This window comes from Oncorhynchus kisutch, linkage group LG13 (genome assembly GCF_002021735.2).
Source record: "Oncorhynchus kisutch isolate 150728-3 linkage group LG13, Okis_V2, whole genome shotgun sequence".
Taxonomy (NCBI): Eukaryota; Metazoa; Chordata; class Actinopteri; order Salmoniformes; family Salmonidae; genus Oncorhynchus; species Oncorhynchus kisutch.
This window is the reverse complement of record NC_034186.2, coordinates 26465594-26482015: the sequence shown is the minus strand read 5'-3', so window position 1 is coordinate 26482015 and position 16422 is coordinate 26465594. Positions and strand designations below refer to the sequence as shown.

The window sequence follows — 16422 nt, the reverse complement described above, 5'->3', positions numbered from 1 at the left end:
ATGATGCACAATTATGGCATAGTGGTTAATGATTGTCCAGAGCGCCTTTGAGTTGATGCTGCGTAGCTATCTGCCGCGCTGGCTCTGTAGTCCACGCAGGGTCAGAGTTTATTCTCTTGTCTCCTTACTGCTAGGGTCCACCCAGCACTATAGTACTCTGTTAGGAGTCTATAAAGCCATAAACACTCTCAACTGCTTGAACTCGTCTCATCTAGTTAATCCTGGGAGGCTTTAGAGAGAGAGAGGCTGTATCTGCAGTCAAGGTCACCACATGGGCCTACCACACTGCATTGGGATGATGGAAAACTACTTAGCAGCATCAGCACACACAGTCACTATGGACTTGAGTTCCTTGCTTCTCATTTACCTTTTCAGGTTCGGGATTACGTTTTCTGAAAGCCCTGAGTACTGTAATATAAAACCTTATTCAGATACTGAATGTCAAGTTGAGCTTTCATGTTCTATTATGTTCTAAATCAGATGTGCTGTGACCATCTCAAACTGTGGACTGGCAGAGCGGTTTATAACGGCCGGGGTAGGCCGTCATTGTAAAATAAGAATTTGTTCTTAACTGGCTTGCCTAGTTAAATAAAGGTTAAATAAATAAAAAACTATAAAGAGTTGGAACTCTCCACGAGGTGTGTCCTTTATTTTATTAAACTAGGCAAGTCAGTTAAGAAAAAAATATTATTTACAATGATGGCATAGGAACAGTGCCTTGTTCAGGGGCAGAATGACAGATGTTTACCTTGTCAGCTCAGGGATTTGATCAAGCGACTTTTCAGTTACTGACCCAATGCTCTAACCACTAGGCTACCTGCCGCTCCACTTTACTAGGTTAACTATTAACACCCATATCTATCCCTGTGCCTGCCGGTCTCATATAGATGACAGTCCTTTGGACTTTTCTATCAAAATAGTCTTAGACAGTAGACTTGATTTAGGGAGCTCATTTGCGCTCCACTGAGTGGTGTTACTCTGCCACCCTCATGGCCCTGTAGCCTCTCCTTTAAGGAGTCTATCCTCAAGGTGGCCCAGCTCCTGAGATTCCCCTGATCACCAGCAGAGGGTAATGAATGACTGGTAATAACACAAATTATACTGCAACACTTGAACATACTGTATACTCATCTCACCTAGCTGTGGTAGATCTGATAGATAAGCCCTGACTTTCTACCAAAACAAGAGCCTTATGTTAGGACTAACATTTCTGCTTGTTTTTCCACTGATAACAGAAGTTTCAGCTGTGTTGAGTGTTAACTGGGGAACACATATGGAACACCCTCCACACCCTCACAGCCACTGCATTTTGTAGCCTAGCTTCTTCTGTCCCAGCAGCAGCAGGCTGCATCCCCACAAGGTACAGTATGTGGCCCCCTGGAGACCTATCACATCCAGACATCTGCATACACACACATTACGTAAGCATGGCCGAGGCGAGGGCCATGAGAAACTCCAGCAGAAATTCACCCCAGATCAGATCAGTCTCGTTGTGTGTAGAACTTTATCCCAACCAGCTGTCACATGATACCTCAGGGTATGTCTCAATGTTCTATTCAATTTTACAATGTTTTCCAAGTGGATGTGGGCATAGCCTACTTTAGTGCGTACTGTACTGATACTTATAATGTGTATCTTCAGGGAAGGGAAACTAGAGGGTAATAAGGTTACCACAGAAAAAAAGAATAGGTACTAGGCCTATAGCTTACTTTAATAGGGCCATTGTCATCCCAAATATAATCCTACGTGGCGCTATAGGATCAGGCTATGTAGCATAATAGTGCTGGGAGCACTGCAGCTTACACAGGGGAAAAAGGTTTATTTAAAGTGACATCACCACACTGCGGTGAACGCTCAGTCCTGATCTCAGTTCTGCCTGAGTAGAAAACTGCTGACTGGAAAACAGAAGGTCTTTTGACGGTAATCATTTCACACTTTTAATATAGGCCTGCACAGCAACGCTTTAGAAACATCTAATATAATGGCAGAGAGAAAAAAATGAACAGGGGGGGAGGGGCCTGGGGGGGTCTATATTTTCCATATCTTCCCTTGTTTGATCCAACCAGTGGAGAGTGGTAGCAATTTCATGTCAAGGTTAGCCATCACCACCAATTTATCCACTGCCCCCCTCCCCTACTCCTGACTCTGCTCTCTTCCCGCCCATTCCAAGGCAGGCTCGCCAACGCTGACACTTCTCAGGCCTCGGCGGTGATTGATCAGCAACGCTCCCTCCAAGGTGCTCCGTATGGACGGCTGCTCATTTATCTTAAATCACACAGGAGATGAGGAATGAAACCGTGACCCCGGAGCTCTTTTTCTCCAGGACCAAGAAAAATGCTGACAGAACTCACTCAGACAAAGGTAGCGCTGACAGGACTCACTCAGACAAAGATAACGCTGACAGAACTCTCTCAGACAAAGATAACGCTGACAGAACTCTCTCAGACAAAGATAACGCTGACAGAACTCTCTCAGACAAAGATAACGCTGACAGAACTCTCTCAGACAAAGATAACGCTGACAGAACTCTCTCAGACAAAGATAACGCTGACAGAACTCTCTCAGACAAAGATAACGCTGACAGAACTCTCTCAGACAAAGGTAGCGCTGACAGGACTCACTCAGACAAAGATAACGCTGACAGAATTCACTCAGACAAAGGTAATGCTGACAGATTCCACTCAGACAAAGGTAATGCTGACAGAATTCACTCAGACAAAGGTAATGCGGACAGAATTCACTCAGACAAAGGTAATGCTGACAGGTATGGTTTCTTTATACATTCACATTAAAAGTGGTGACTGTAAATGTTCATGGAATGTGAATATGTGCTGATCTCCAATAAACCTACTGATGAATGATTTATATCATAAGGTTTCCTGATACGCTACACTAAACAATTTATACTAGGTCTAATTGACATCTGAAAGCCTAATGCAACAATATCCCCATCATGTGACCACCAGGTTCACATGACCGTTTCCCCCTCCACAATGCTCCTCACCACAGATGTAGACAGTAAAGTTTGCTATTCCTTCTGAGATCAGGGTGAAGACACTTGATATCTTCACCTCGTTACAGATAGAAGAGGACACGAAGCTGGTCACACCCTGGACATACCACTTACCATCAGTACGCTTACAGTTCAGAGGACCTCCAGAGTCCCCCTGAAAGACAGGGAGAAAATGAGGGGGGAGAGAGAGACAGAAGGAGAGAGAGAGAACTTGTTTTACAAACATTAGTTATGACACAGGTTATGGTGAATGTGATACTGTATTATCCTAAGAATATGATCTCAAGATATTTTGTTGTCACACTCACTCATCCTGACAATTCACCCCCTCTAGCACAGATCATGGTGTCCTTCACCACCATGTCCCGCCAGTCACTCTGGCTACACACACTGTTCCCCACTAAGAGCAGCAGGGCCTGCTGCAGCTGATCAGGCATGGGACCTTGGGTTGGAACAGAACACGGAGGGTACAGTTACACACTATACACTAGGACATAAACACTACGTAACAGGATTAGATACTATACAGTATGTCTACATATCATATTCTACATAACAGGTTTATATTGTATATGTCTACATTCCATACATCTTAAAGCTATAATACTTAGTTGAAGAACAACAAAGTGGACACCACGCCTCTGTTTTGTGTGAGCGGACCAAGTAATTGGGCGTCACTCTTAAGCGGGAAGGTGGAATAAACGAGTCAGGAGTAGGTTTTCTTGATTGAACACAGTTCTCTATTGAGGGCATTTGGCCAACACAAACACTCCAACATAATCAATGAAAATCTTCCAAGGAAAAACATACATCTTCTTCTCCAGATGAAACAGGAACACAATAGGATTATCTTTAAACTACAACCAAAAAGTCACGGGATTGTCACCCCGGTTCTTCCTGGATAGCTCCTCTCTCTCAGTGGCCATCTTCCAGAGATAGTTTTCCCCTCCCCTCTCTGCTGGTTCCATTCTCTCTCTTATAGGGGAAGGAGAGTATGTCATTAGTACCGTCAGCTGTGCTTAATTGCCTCTGGTTACCTTGTCTCCCATGCCTTGTTGGGTTACTATCCGTGAGCCCAGCCTGCCCTCTGGTGGTCCTTCCACATTTGGTATAAAGCTGAGGGATGGGCCTGGAGAAATGTAACCATTTTCAAATTCATAGACAGATATATGTAGTTTTAACCATGTTTTGAGGATATACAGTGTTAGTTTACATTTATATTGTCTATAAACATTGGAGAACAACATTTTGGGTTCTCATGGGGTAAGACAGTTAAACTAAACTCATGCGGCATTTATTAGTTATATTCTTCAATAATAAATGGCTATATATCATTCATTTATAAGTAAAATAAATGTAGCAAATAAGGATTACAGTTTAAAAGGGATAGTGTGAGATTTCGGCAATCAAGCCCTGAACCAGAGTAAAATTAATTAATGGATACAATTTGTATGTCTCTGCGTGCAGTTTGAAGGAAGTTGAAGGTAGTTTTATGAGCCATTGCCAGCCAGCGTCAGCGCAATGACTGGAAGTCTGCAGGTACAGCTAGCATGCTTCAAACTGCAAGCAGAGACATACAATTTGTATCCTTAATGAATCTGACTCTGGGTAGAGAGAAAAAAGGGCTTCATTGCTAAAATCTCGCACTGTCCCTTTAAAACTGTTGCGTGGCTTAACATCAACAGGGGCAAATAGTGAGCCTGAAATGAAACTTCAAATGCCACAAGCCCACAGTCTTCTCATAGCCACACATATGATATATGCCATTGAGCAGACGGTTTCATCTGTTCATTACAGTAGTGCATACATATTTTTCATATGGATAGCCCCGCGGGAATCTAACCCCAATCCTTGCATTGCAAGCATTGTCACACTAGGTAATATTTGGTTGAGACTTTGATCAATGATATTTCAAACTTTATTCACCCACTCAAAAAGACAGCCAGAAGTTTGTTGATTTCCCAATGTGGTATCATTATGCCTTCAAAAAGCACAGCCAAATTCCAATGGAAAAACAATGTATGATTTTTGGTTTACTTGTCATCTAATTGTGTTATCACTGCGTATTCAACCATTTAAAAGCACATCAAAGTTAAAATGGGAATACAATGTCAGATATGTTGTATTTCTACAACAACTTAATGTGTTATCACTGTGCTTTATCTAATAGCACAACCAAATGACCTGGATTGCAGTTGAGATTACATTTAAAATACATAGTGTAATGATTGCTGGTCAAGATTCTGCACTAATTATTATAGCAATTATGAAGATCTACACAGACCTGCGACCTTTGCATGCTATCTTGAACAGGCAAGCTTTCTATGATTACATAAGAAGATATTTATAGTTACCGTAGGCTGACCTCAAAATGTAGCCATGGATGTGTTACTCATTTTAAGGTTGAATAAATACTGTTACATTAGTTTAGGATATTTACTTTATTACAAAAATATTATTGAATTGTGTTTGGTTGACAACGCAACTGAATATCAACATTGAAAGGATATCTAATGCTTGTATGGTTTAATCTGAGTCACTGGCTTAATCCTATCCTTGAACTTTTTGGGTTTAGTTGGAGATGTGAATACAACATATCATTTGTTAGCTTGTCAACAAGTTAATAGGCTATTCAAGTGATATTGAATTGTATTTGGTTTTCAACGCAACCAAATATCAACAATTTAAGGAGATGTTGTGCCACTGACTTTAAGTTTGGCTTTAATTTCAGTTTTTCTACAAATTAATAATTGATATGTTGGATTCATGTCTCCATCTCAATCAAGAATCAAAGTTAAAGAATAGAACTAAATCTTTATTTAAAGTGCATTTTAAGTTTGATTTCATTTAGTCCTATTAACTTTTTGTTTGAGATAGAGTTTTGTAGACAAACACTAAATCAGTGGTATAGATGGAACTATCCAAGCAGAAGATACAACTCCTTCAAACGTTGATATTTGGTTTGTTTGTTCAATATCCAGTTTCTACATATTAATAATTTATATGTTAAATTCACATCTCAAACAAAAATGCAATGACTTCAATAGCAACAGTGCATCGATTTAGTTATTAAAGGGTGAAACTTCCACATTTTGAACTTCATATTCATCATCTCCAGCAACACCCATCAACCTATGTGAAAATGGTGTGTTTCTATGTTTTGTAGTAAAAAAGATCGAGGAAGGTGAGTGTTTCCAATGACATCATCGGTGTGCATCGTGTGATTTTGACAAATTGTGAGTTGGCATCGCCTACTAATTGTCTACTAATTGGTTGATGATATCAGTGGAAACACTTATCTTTCTCTATAGTTTTTACTATTAATCATAGAAACGTGCCATTTTCACACATGTTCGAGTGGTGATGGAAATGATGATTATGAAGTAGAAAAATTGTGAACTTTCCCTTTAAGAGATCTCTTAATAATCATTCTCAAGATAGCACATTGGTAGTAGTCAGTGGCAAATATTAAAGCTGGGCTTGGTTAAAAACCTGGATGGGAGACCAAATGAATAGCTGTAGATAAATCAACTCTCCAGAAGGAAGTGCTGCCCAGCCTTGTTTTTTTTCTGATAGTGGATATATAATGTTGAAGATCTGACGTTGTTTCACAGGTACAAATTCAACATATTTTATACAAGGTTTGTGGCAGTCTTTGGCATTTTTTAGGTCTATCAGATGGATACTCACCAGCAGCGACCATGTCCCAGTCAGCGTGAACCAGGATGTGCAGCACGTCTCTGATCTGTTCAGTTCCCTCTTGTACACTCTGGTTGTTCTCCCATCACCACATGGTACACATCTCCAGGCCTGTATGGGGAGGATATACCAAACATCATAGGGAAACATCAAGTTACCTTGAATGATACTGTATCTGCATACTCAGACTTACAGTACACTATACTTTACCAATATTCTGCTTCACATTCATGACCTCAATGACCTCTTCCTAATCACATTCTCTAGTAATACCTCACACTCTGGACTCCATCCTGGCAGTGGTTCTCACCATATGCAGTGTCCAGCAGTCAGGACCCAGTAAGAGCCAATCACAGTGCCCCCACAGGTGTGATGCCAACGGCTGCCATGCTTCATCTGCATTGAAATCTGAGGATACAGATGCACAGACAATAAAAACAGTTCATGACCAACATGATCAATTTATGGTTCAATGGAAGTAATCAGTTTTCACTTGCCATGGCCAGCTATGGGCGCGGGCATCCTCTCCATTCACATTCCTGTTGGTGTTGGGTTCGAAGGTGGGAGTACCACACCCATATGCTGGAAAACATACTGTTCACACTTAGTATCATAATACATTTGCACACAAGTATTTTTGTTATTGTGTGAGCTCTTTTGTCCTCCGGTGACACAACCAGTCTTAAATTGCCATGCCAGAAGTCATGATGATATGTTTGTATTAGCATTGTGCTGTCGGTAGTGCTCTGAGGCAGCTCTAATAGTCCTGCCTGCCTGCCTGCCTGCCTGCCTGTCTGTCTGTCTGTCTGTCTGTCTGTCTGTCTGTCTGTCTGTCTGTCTGTCTGTCTGTCTGTCTGTCTGTCTGTCTGTCTGTCTGTCTGTCTGTCTGTCTGTCATTGTCATGTCCAGCCCCAGACACTGTGCTCTAATAGTCCCGTATACCTATATTAGCTGGGAATGACCTCCCGTTCCCTTAATGCTCACCTTGCACTAACCCGTACTGTACTTTACTGGAGGATTTATGTCCCTCTGGAAATGTTGACAAGGAAAAGGGATGTGTGTGTGTGGGACGGGGGTGGGGGGACGGGGGTGGGGGGACAAACTCGTATAAAGAAGTTTCCACCATTTACCAAAGACGTTGGTAACCTGCATACTGTAACCGGCATATACTGTAGCTTTTGAGTATTCTACAGTACTCAACCATATCCATACCAGTAGCCTGAACAGTACAAACTGTTCCCAACATTGATGGAAAAAGAGAGAGAGGGAGCAGTTGAAAGCCCTTGTAAAAGAGAGACAGAGTGTGTGTGAGGGACAGAGAACAGGAGAGAAAAGTAGAGAGAGAGACGTGAAGAGACAGAGGGGGAGGGAGAAAGAAAGAGTGATTGAGAGGGGGACTTAGTGTTGTCAGCTGTGTTAGTATGCAGTGGACTGAGAAATACATTTTCTTCCTGTGACCACAGAACTGGATACGCTTGGGCTGCGTTCAAGAGAAACAGTCCTGTAACAACTTTTCTTTCTTTAATAAATAAAGTGGAGTACGTCTAAGCCGGGGCTGTGCTCCCAGTGAATCTGGAGCCAATTCTTTACGCCTCTCCGAGACAGTATCTTTTCCTCTTTAGGGGAATTAGCAACGTCCTCTAGAGGAAACAGCACACATCCATAAATTTCCCCTTTAAAGAAGCACAGCGAATCCATATTTGCCTGGACAGCTAAAAGGCTCTGTATGTTTTCTCTCTGTGTTATAATTCTCCACAGCACATTTTGTGTACTGATTTATGGAGCAGACGTGCAAAATGTTTGCATAGCAAGGCAATGATATAAGACATTTTTATTTTATAATGTACATATATGTTTCAGGTATAGCATGTGGGTAAAATGTAACAGACTTATAATTTATGTCGTCGGTCTTCTGCTTCTCTCTCTCTCTCTCTCTGTGTGTGTGTGTGTGCTTTAATGTACAGTATAGATATACTGTACTCTGGGAGTGTGTGACATGCCTTCCCATCTTTATATGCTCAAGGGTTCCATCTGACTTTCATTAGAAAACTAGCAATTCCTGCCTGTCCAGTAAATATGGGTGCTGAAACAACTTGAGCCTATCCATAAACTTCAGTAATCATTTTTTATTTTCTATTAGGGCGACCTTCAGAAATACTTCGTAAATCAAGACTTCCAAGGAGAAAAACAGTCAACCACAGTAGCTTGTCTGCTCTCTGTCTACTTGTAGTTTGAGACAAAGATAAATGATGTGCCTTCAACCTTCACAGTGTAAGGCCAACTGGCTAGGTATATCTGCTAAGGTTTTCAGATATGACAGGAATCTGCAGTAGGACCACAGGGACTAAAGGGGAAATAGATTCAAATGGGCAGATTTGATCCATAAATCATATTTAACTGGTCAGATAAAGTGGTGAATTCCTGTTTCCTGTCATTTAAATTAAGGATATCAATTTACCTGTTTCCTGTCATTTAAATGAAGGATATCAGTTGTTCTGTTTCCTGACATGTTAATGAAGGATATCAGTTGTTCTGTTTCCTGCCATGTAAATTAAGGATATCAGCAGTCCTGTTTCCTGTCATTTAAATTAAGGATATCAGTTGTCCTGTTTCCTGTCATTTAAATGAAGGATATCAGTTGTCCTGTTTCCTGTCATTTAAATGAAGGATATCAGTTGTCCGGTTTCCTGTCATTTACATGAAGGATATCAGTTGTCCTGTTTCCTGTCATTTAAATGAAGGATATCAGTTGTCCTGTTTCCTGTCATTTAAATGAAGGATATCAGTTGTCCTGTTACCTGTCATTTACATGAAGGATATCAGTAGTCCTGTTTCCTGTCATTTAAATGAAGGATATCAGTAGTCCTGTTTCCTGTCATTTATGAAGGATATCAGTTGTCCTGTTTCCTGTCATTTAAATGAAGGATATCAGTTGTCCTGTTTCCTGTCATTTACATGAAGGATATCAGTCATTAATGTGAGGCTAGGAAATGGTATAGGGAATAAACCGGCTACTCATGAATTAGTTCGTAAAATAACAGACGTTCGCCGCAGAGAGGAAAGGGGTGATACATCAAATGTTTATTTAAGAAGGATTGTGAATTATATTTGGCAACAAGCACTAATACTACCATGGTTATGTGTATAAGTTGAATTCATGTTTTTACAGGATTTGGGCCCATATCTTCTTATCATGAATCATAGACTTTATTAGGCATGAATTCATGTTTTTGACTGAATCCTTGATATTAGCATGTCCTGTTTTAAGTATACTGTAGGCTAATGTACATGGAATTGATTTCAAAATGATGGATGACTCAATTAAGATCACTTTATTGGTCAATTGCACAAAGTCCAGACGAAATGTGGCTTCCTCTTTTAACCCAATCCTGCTGAAAGACACACATACATACACAGGTTTTGGTGCGGTGCAGGGAGGTGCTACACTGGGTGCCCAGGGAGCTGTTGTTGTGGGGGGTCAAGTGCCTTGCTCAAGGGCACAATAGCAGGCAATGGCATCTAGGATTTGTTACCATCTCACTTCATGACAGATTTTTCCCGTCAGACCCTGGATTCGAACTGGCAAGTCTCTGGCTACTGGCTCGCCTTTCTAACCGCTAGGCTACCTGCTGCCCCATCAGGTAATTACACTTTTTACACTAATTACACTTTTTTAATTACACTTTTCCTTTTCTGTCTGTCTGTCTGTCTGTCTGTCTGTCTGTCTGTCTGTCTGTGCATTTCTACAGTAGCTCTGATGAGCACCACCAGGCTGAAGATCTGTGTGGATGGAAAAGCTGGGTAAGGCAGAACCGTCTTGACGGCTTCAGTCAGAGTATGTTATGTCTAGTTGAGGCTCTACGAATCACACCCCTCAGGTTTGCCAACAGTTTAGAATCCCTTTTTATTTTTTACATGTTATCCCCCCTCTTCCTGCTCTCTTTCTCTCCCCCTCTCGCCCCTCTCCTGTTCCTGGCTAAAGTCTGATCCCTCAGGTCGGGTTCTATGCAACCTGGGCCCACCCCAGTCCCTGCTTCTCTTTCCTTAAAGCCCACTACACTACAGTTGCCAAACATTAGACATATTATTTCTAATTACTAGCACAGATGTTGGCTTGAGTTTACCAATGCATGGATCTGAAATACTTCAGGAAATCCCAACTAAAGTGTGCTCGACTGACCCTACAAATGAGCCATTTAAAGTGTGTTAAGGAAGGAATGATCAAGAAATGCCACGTGTTGGAACTGCTTTGGGTGAAATGTTATACTGTCTGTTTGGAAATCTGCTTAGTTTGTCACAGTGAGTAAAATGATGTGATATATTTTCTTATCCTGCTGAGAACACTAGACCAAGGATGCATCATTTCAGAAACGCCTGTAGAGCTTTCGGCAGAGCTAAAACAAACACAGGATAATTGCGTTATAAGATAGCAATTCCCCCCCACCTCCCTCCCTCCCTCCCATCTCCCTGTGTCTGCAAACATCACCCCTCCACCCTGCCCGTTAATGTCCCCCAATGGGCTGGTCTGCAATGGGTGTTTTCACTTATAATTGGCTCCATTTGGGCACCTTGAGGCTCAGTGGCGACACTTTTTCAGCTTGATTCATTGCTATTCCCCTTTCCCCCCTCTTTACCTCTCCCTCTCTCCCCTTCTCTCTCCCCCACTTCCCTTTGTTCCCCTCTCTCTCCTTCCCCTCCCCCGGTCCCCAGCTCCTCAGGTCCCTGCTTTGTGGAGTCTTAACTAAAACCTTGTTGGACAAATTAAAAACGGTTTGGTCTGTGTCTCTGGCTTGCATCATGAGCCCATAAACACAAAGTGCTTTGGTCATTTAAGACAGAGGCCCTGTGATTATCTCTGCTCTTTTAACTCGCAAATCAAACCCGGGTTCAGCCCCGGGCCCTGACATGTCAGCTCTACCTACTGGAGGAGAGAGAAAGAGAGAGGGAAGGAGTAATGTCCCTCATACACAAACCAATCAGACACAATCTAAACAAGCAGGCGTAAGTTCGAGACAAACTTGGCTTAGTGGGGATATTGACAATAAGGGATTTTTGATTCTGCTAAAAGTTGAGTGAGAAGTGTAGTTAACAGCGGGTTTATATGTTTCATTAATGCAGCAGGTGACACAGATGTAGGATCTTAATCTGAGCCAGTTTGATACAACAGGAAAATAATCCTACAGCAACAGGAAATGTAGGGGTTAATACATTTTTCGTAAGGGAAAATCAAGTCTGAAATTTCAAAGTGGAAATGGCACATTTCAGAAGCCTTTTTAAACATCAAATACACTATACGTTTTACATTTCCTGCATTTCAGGAAATTTATCCTGCAACAGGGTGATCAAATTAAGATCCAACATCTGTATCTAAATATACAATACTGAATCCGTAGGTTATTTTCAATGTGTTTAACATTTAACAACATTTAACAACATTTAATAACATATATGCACAGTAACAAACACATGTGACTGTATGCTACAACTAGACAGTAGGAATGAACCTATTAATCACAGATTACTTTGTGTTGAAGCTATAAAAACTCTGCACTGACTTAAATGGAGATTTATTATGGCTTGAATTAGCAATAGGAGAAAACCTTACATGGTCATGATGAAATGCCCTCTGTTTTTGTCATTAACCTATTCTGCAAGCGCCCAGCCACCTGGTTATCGTGACATTAAATTGGTCCTAGCAGATTTGTGATTCAGGGTCGCAGCCTTCAAAGGGAAATCAATGTAATGAGGTCTAAACGGTAGTAACTTTCTGATGGCTAATGATCGTCCAATCAACTGTCAGGTCACATTAAGGAGCTCAATGCTTAAGACTGACCTAGCTGAGATTAATGGAGAGGGAAACGCTGCTGAGATTTCTTTAAAGGGAATACTATAATATACAGACAGAAAAGAGAAGAACAGAAGAGAGAGAGAGAGACAGAAGAGAGAGACAGGGGTGTGGGGAGAGAGAGAAAGAGACAGGAGAGAGAGACAGGGGTGTGGGGAGAGAGAGAAAGAGACAGGAGAGAGAGACAGGGGTGAATAGAGAGAGAAAGAGACAGGAGAGAGAGACAGGGTGGAGAGAGAGAGAGAAGAGAGAGACAGGGGTGTGGGGAGAGAGAGAGAAGAGAGAGACAGGGGTGTGGGGAGAGAGAGAAAGAGACAGGAGAGTGAGACAGGGGTGAATAGAGAGAGAAAGAGACAGGAGAGAGAGACAGGGGTGGGGAGAGAGAGAGAAGAGAGAGACAGGGGTGGGGAGAGAGAGAAAGAGACAGGAGAGAGAGACAGGGGTGGGAGGAGAGAGAAAGAGACAGGAGAGAGAGACAGGGGTGAAGAGAGAGAGAAAGAGACAGGAGAGAGAGACCGGGTGGGGGAGAGAGAAAGAGACAGGAGAGAGAGACAGGGGTGGGGAGATAGAGACAGAGACAGGAGAGAGAGACAGGGGTGAAGAGAGAGAGAGAAAGAGACAGGAGAGAGAGGCAGGGGTGAAGAGAGAGAGAAAGAGACAGGAGAGAGAGACAGGGGTGAAGAGAGAGAGAAAGAGACAGGAGAGAGACACAGGGGTGAAGAGAGAGGGAAAGAGACAGGAGAGAGAGACAGGGGTGAAGAGAGAGAGAGAAAGAGACAGGGGAGAGAGACAGGGGTGAAGAGAGAGAGAGAGAGAAAGAGACAGGAGAGAGAGACAGGGGTGGGGGGAGAGAGAAGAGAGAGATAGAAGAGAGAAACAGGGGTGGGGGGAGTGAGAAGAGAGATAGAAGAGAGAGACAGGGTGGGGAGAGAGATAAGTGAGAGACATGGGTGGGCGGGAGAAGAGAGAAACAGAAGGGAGAGACAGGGGTGGGGAGAGAGAAGAGAGTGACAAGTGGGGGAGAGAGAAGAGAGAGACAGGGGTGGAGAGAGAGAAGAGAGAAAGACAGGGGTGGAGAGAGAGAAGAGAGAGACAGGGGTGGGGAGAGAGAGAAGAGAGAGACAGGGCTGGGGAAAGAGAAGAGAGAGAGACAGGGGTGGGGAGAGAGAAGAGAGAGACAGGGGTGGAGAGAGAGAGAGAGAGAGAAGAGACAGACAGGGGTGGGGAGATAGAAAAGAGAGAGACAGGGGTGGGGCGATAGAGAAGAGCGAGACAGGGGTGGAGAGAGAGAAGAGAGAGACAGGGGTGGGGAGATAAAGAAGAGAGAGACAGGGGTGGGGAGAAAGAGAAGAGAGAGACAGGGGTGGAGAGAGAAAGAAGAGAGAGACAGGGGTGGAGAGAGAGAGAAGAGAGAGACTGGGTGGAGAGAGAGAAAAGAGAGAGACATGGGTGGGATGATAGAGAGAGAGCGACAGGGATGGGGAGAGAGACAGGGGTGGGGAGAGACAGAAGAGAGAGACAGGGGTGTGGAGAGACAGAAGAGAGAGACAGGGGTGGGAGAGAGAGAAGAGAGAGACCGGGGTGGGGAGAGAGAGAAGAGAGAGACAGGGGTGGGGAGAGAGAGACGAGAGAGACACGGGTGGAGAGAGAAAACAGCAACAGGGGTGGGGAGAGAGACAGGGGTGGGGAGAGACAGAAGAGAGAGACAGGGGTGTGGAGAGACAAAAGAGAGAAACAGGGGTGGGGAGAGAGAAGAGAGAGACAGGGGTGGGGAGAGAGAGAAGAGAGAGACAGGGGTGGAGAGAGAAGAGAGAGATAGGGGTGGAGAGAGAGAGAAGAGAGCGACAGGGGTGGGGAGAGAGACAGGGGTGGTGGAGAGACAGAAGAGAGAGACAGGGGTGTGGAGAGACAGAAGAGAGAGACAGGGGTGGGGAGAGAGAGAAGAGAGAGACTGGGTGGGGAGAGAGAGAAGAGAGAGACAGGGGTGGGGAGAGAGAATAGAGAGACAGGGGTGGAGAGAGAAGAGAGCGACAGGGGTGGAGAGAGAGACAGGAGTGGGGAGAGACAGAAGAGAGAGAAAGGGGTGTGGAGAGACAGAAGAGAGAAACAGGGGTGGGGAGAGAGAAGAGAGAGACAGGGGTGGGGCGAGAGAGAAGAGAGAGACATGGGTGGGGAGATAGAGAAGAGAGGAAACGGTGGGGAGAGAGAGAAGAGAGAGACATGGATGAGGAGAGAGAAGAGAGAGACAGGGGTGGAGAGAGAAGAGAGAGATAGGGGTGGAGAGAGAGAGAAGAGAGAGACAGGGGTGGGGAGAGAGAATAGAGAGACAGGGGTGGAGAGAGAAGAGAGCAACATGGGTGGGGAGAGAGACAGGGGTGGGGAGAGACAGAAGAGAGAGACAGGGGTGTGGAGAGACAGAAGAGAGAAACAGGGGTGGGGAGAGAGAAGAGAGAGACATGGGTGGGGAGATAGAGAAGAGAGAGACAGGGGTGGGGAGAGAGAGAAGAGAGAGACATGGGTGGGGTGATAGAGAAGAGAGAGACAGGGGTGGGGGGAGAGAGAAGAGAGAGACAGGGGTGTGGAGAGACAGAAGAGAGAAACAGGGGTGGGGAGAGAGAAGAGAGAGACATGGGTGGGGAGATAGAGAAGAGAAAGACAGGGGTGGGGAGAGAGAGCAGAGAGAGACATGGGTGGGGTGATAGAGAAGAGAGAGACAGGGGTGGGGAGAGACAGAAGAGAGAGACAGGGGTGTGGAGAGACAGAAGAGAGAAACAGGGGTGGGGAGAGAGAAGAGAGAGACAGGGGTGGGGAGAGAGAGAAGAGAGAGACATGGGTGGGGAGATAGAGAAGAGAGAGACAGGGGTGGGGAGAGACAGAATGGAGAGACAGGGTGTGGAGAGACAAAAGAGAGAGACAGGGGTGGGGAGAGAGAGAAAGAGAGAGACCGGGGTGGGAGAGAGAGAAGAGAGAGACAGGGGTGGAGAGAGAAGAGAGCGACAGGGGTGGAGAGAGAGAGAGCGACAGGGGTGGGGAGAGACAAAAGAGAGAAACAGGGGTGGGGAGAGAGAAGAGAGAGACAGGGGTGGGGCGAGAGAGAAGAGAGAAACATGGGTGGGGAGACAGAGAAGAGAGAGACAGGGGTGGGAGAGAGGGAAGAGAGAGACATGGGTGAGGAGAGAGAAGAGAGAGACAGGGGTGGAGTAGAGAAGAGAGAGATAGGGGTGGGGAGAGAGAGAAGAGAGAGACATGGGTGGGGAGATAGAGAAGAGAGAGACAGTGGTGGGGAGAGACAGAATAGAGAGACAGGGTGTGGAGAGACAGAAGAGAGAGACAGGGGTGGGGAGAGAGAGAAGAGAGACGACCGGGGTGGGGAGAGAGAGAAGAGAGAGACAGGGGTGGGGAAGAGAAGAGAGAGACAGGGGGTGGAGAGAGAAGAGAGCGACAGGGGTGGGGAGAGAGACAGGGGTGGTTAGAGACAGAAGAGAGAGACAGGGTGTGGAGAGACAAAAGAGAGAAACAGGGGTGGGGGAGAGAGAAGAGAGAGACAGGGGTGGGGCGAGAGAGAAGAGAGAAACATGGGTGGGGAGACAGAGAAGAGAGAGACAGGGGTGGGGAGAGAGAGAAGAGAGAGACATGGGTGAGGAGAGAGAAGAGAGAGACAGGGGTGGGAGAGAGAAGAGAGAGATAGGGGTGGAGAGAGAGAGAAGAGAGCGACAGGGGTGGGGAGAGAGACAGGGGTGGGGAGAGACAGAAGAGAGAGACAGGGGTGTGGAGAGACAGAAGAGAGAGACAGGGGTGGGGAGAGAGAAAAGAGAGAGACCGGGGTGGAGAGAGAGAAGAGAGAGACAGGCGTGGGGGAGAGAGA

At 44.7% G+C, this 16422-nt stretch overlaps 1 pseudogene; it reads right to left on the bottom strand.

Moving 5' to 3' along the window:
- Positions 1-2951: 2951 nt before the first annotated feature.
- The window catches only part of LOC109903003 (proproteinase E-like), a 109063-nt pseudogene continuing 95592 nt past the window's right edge, over positions 2952-16422 (bottom strand).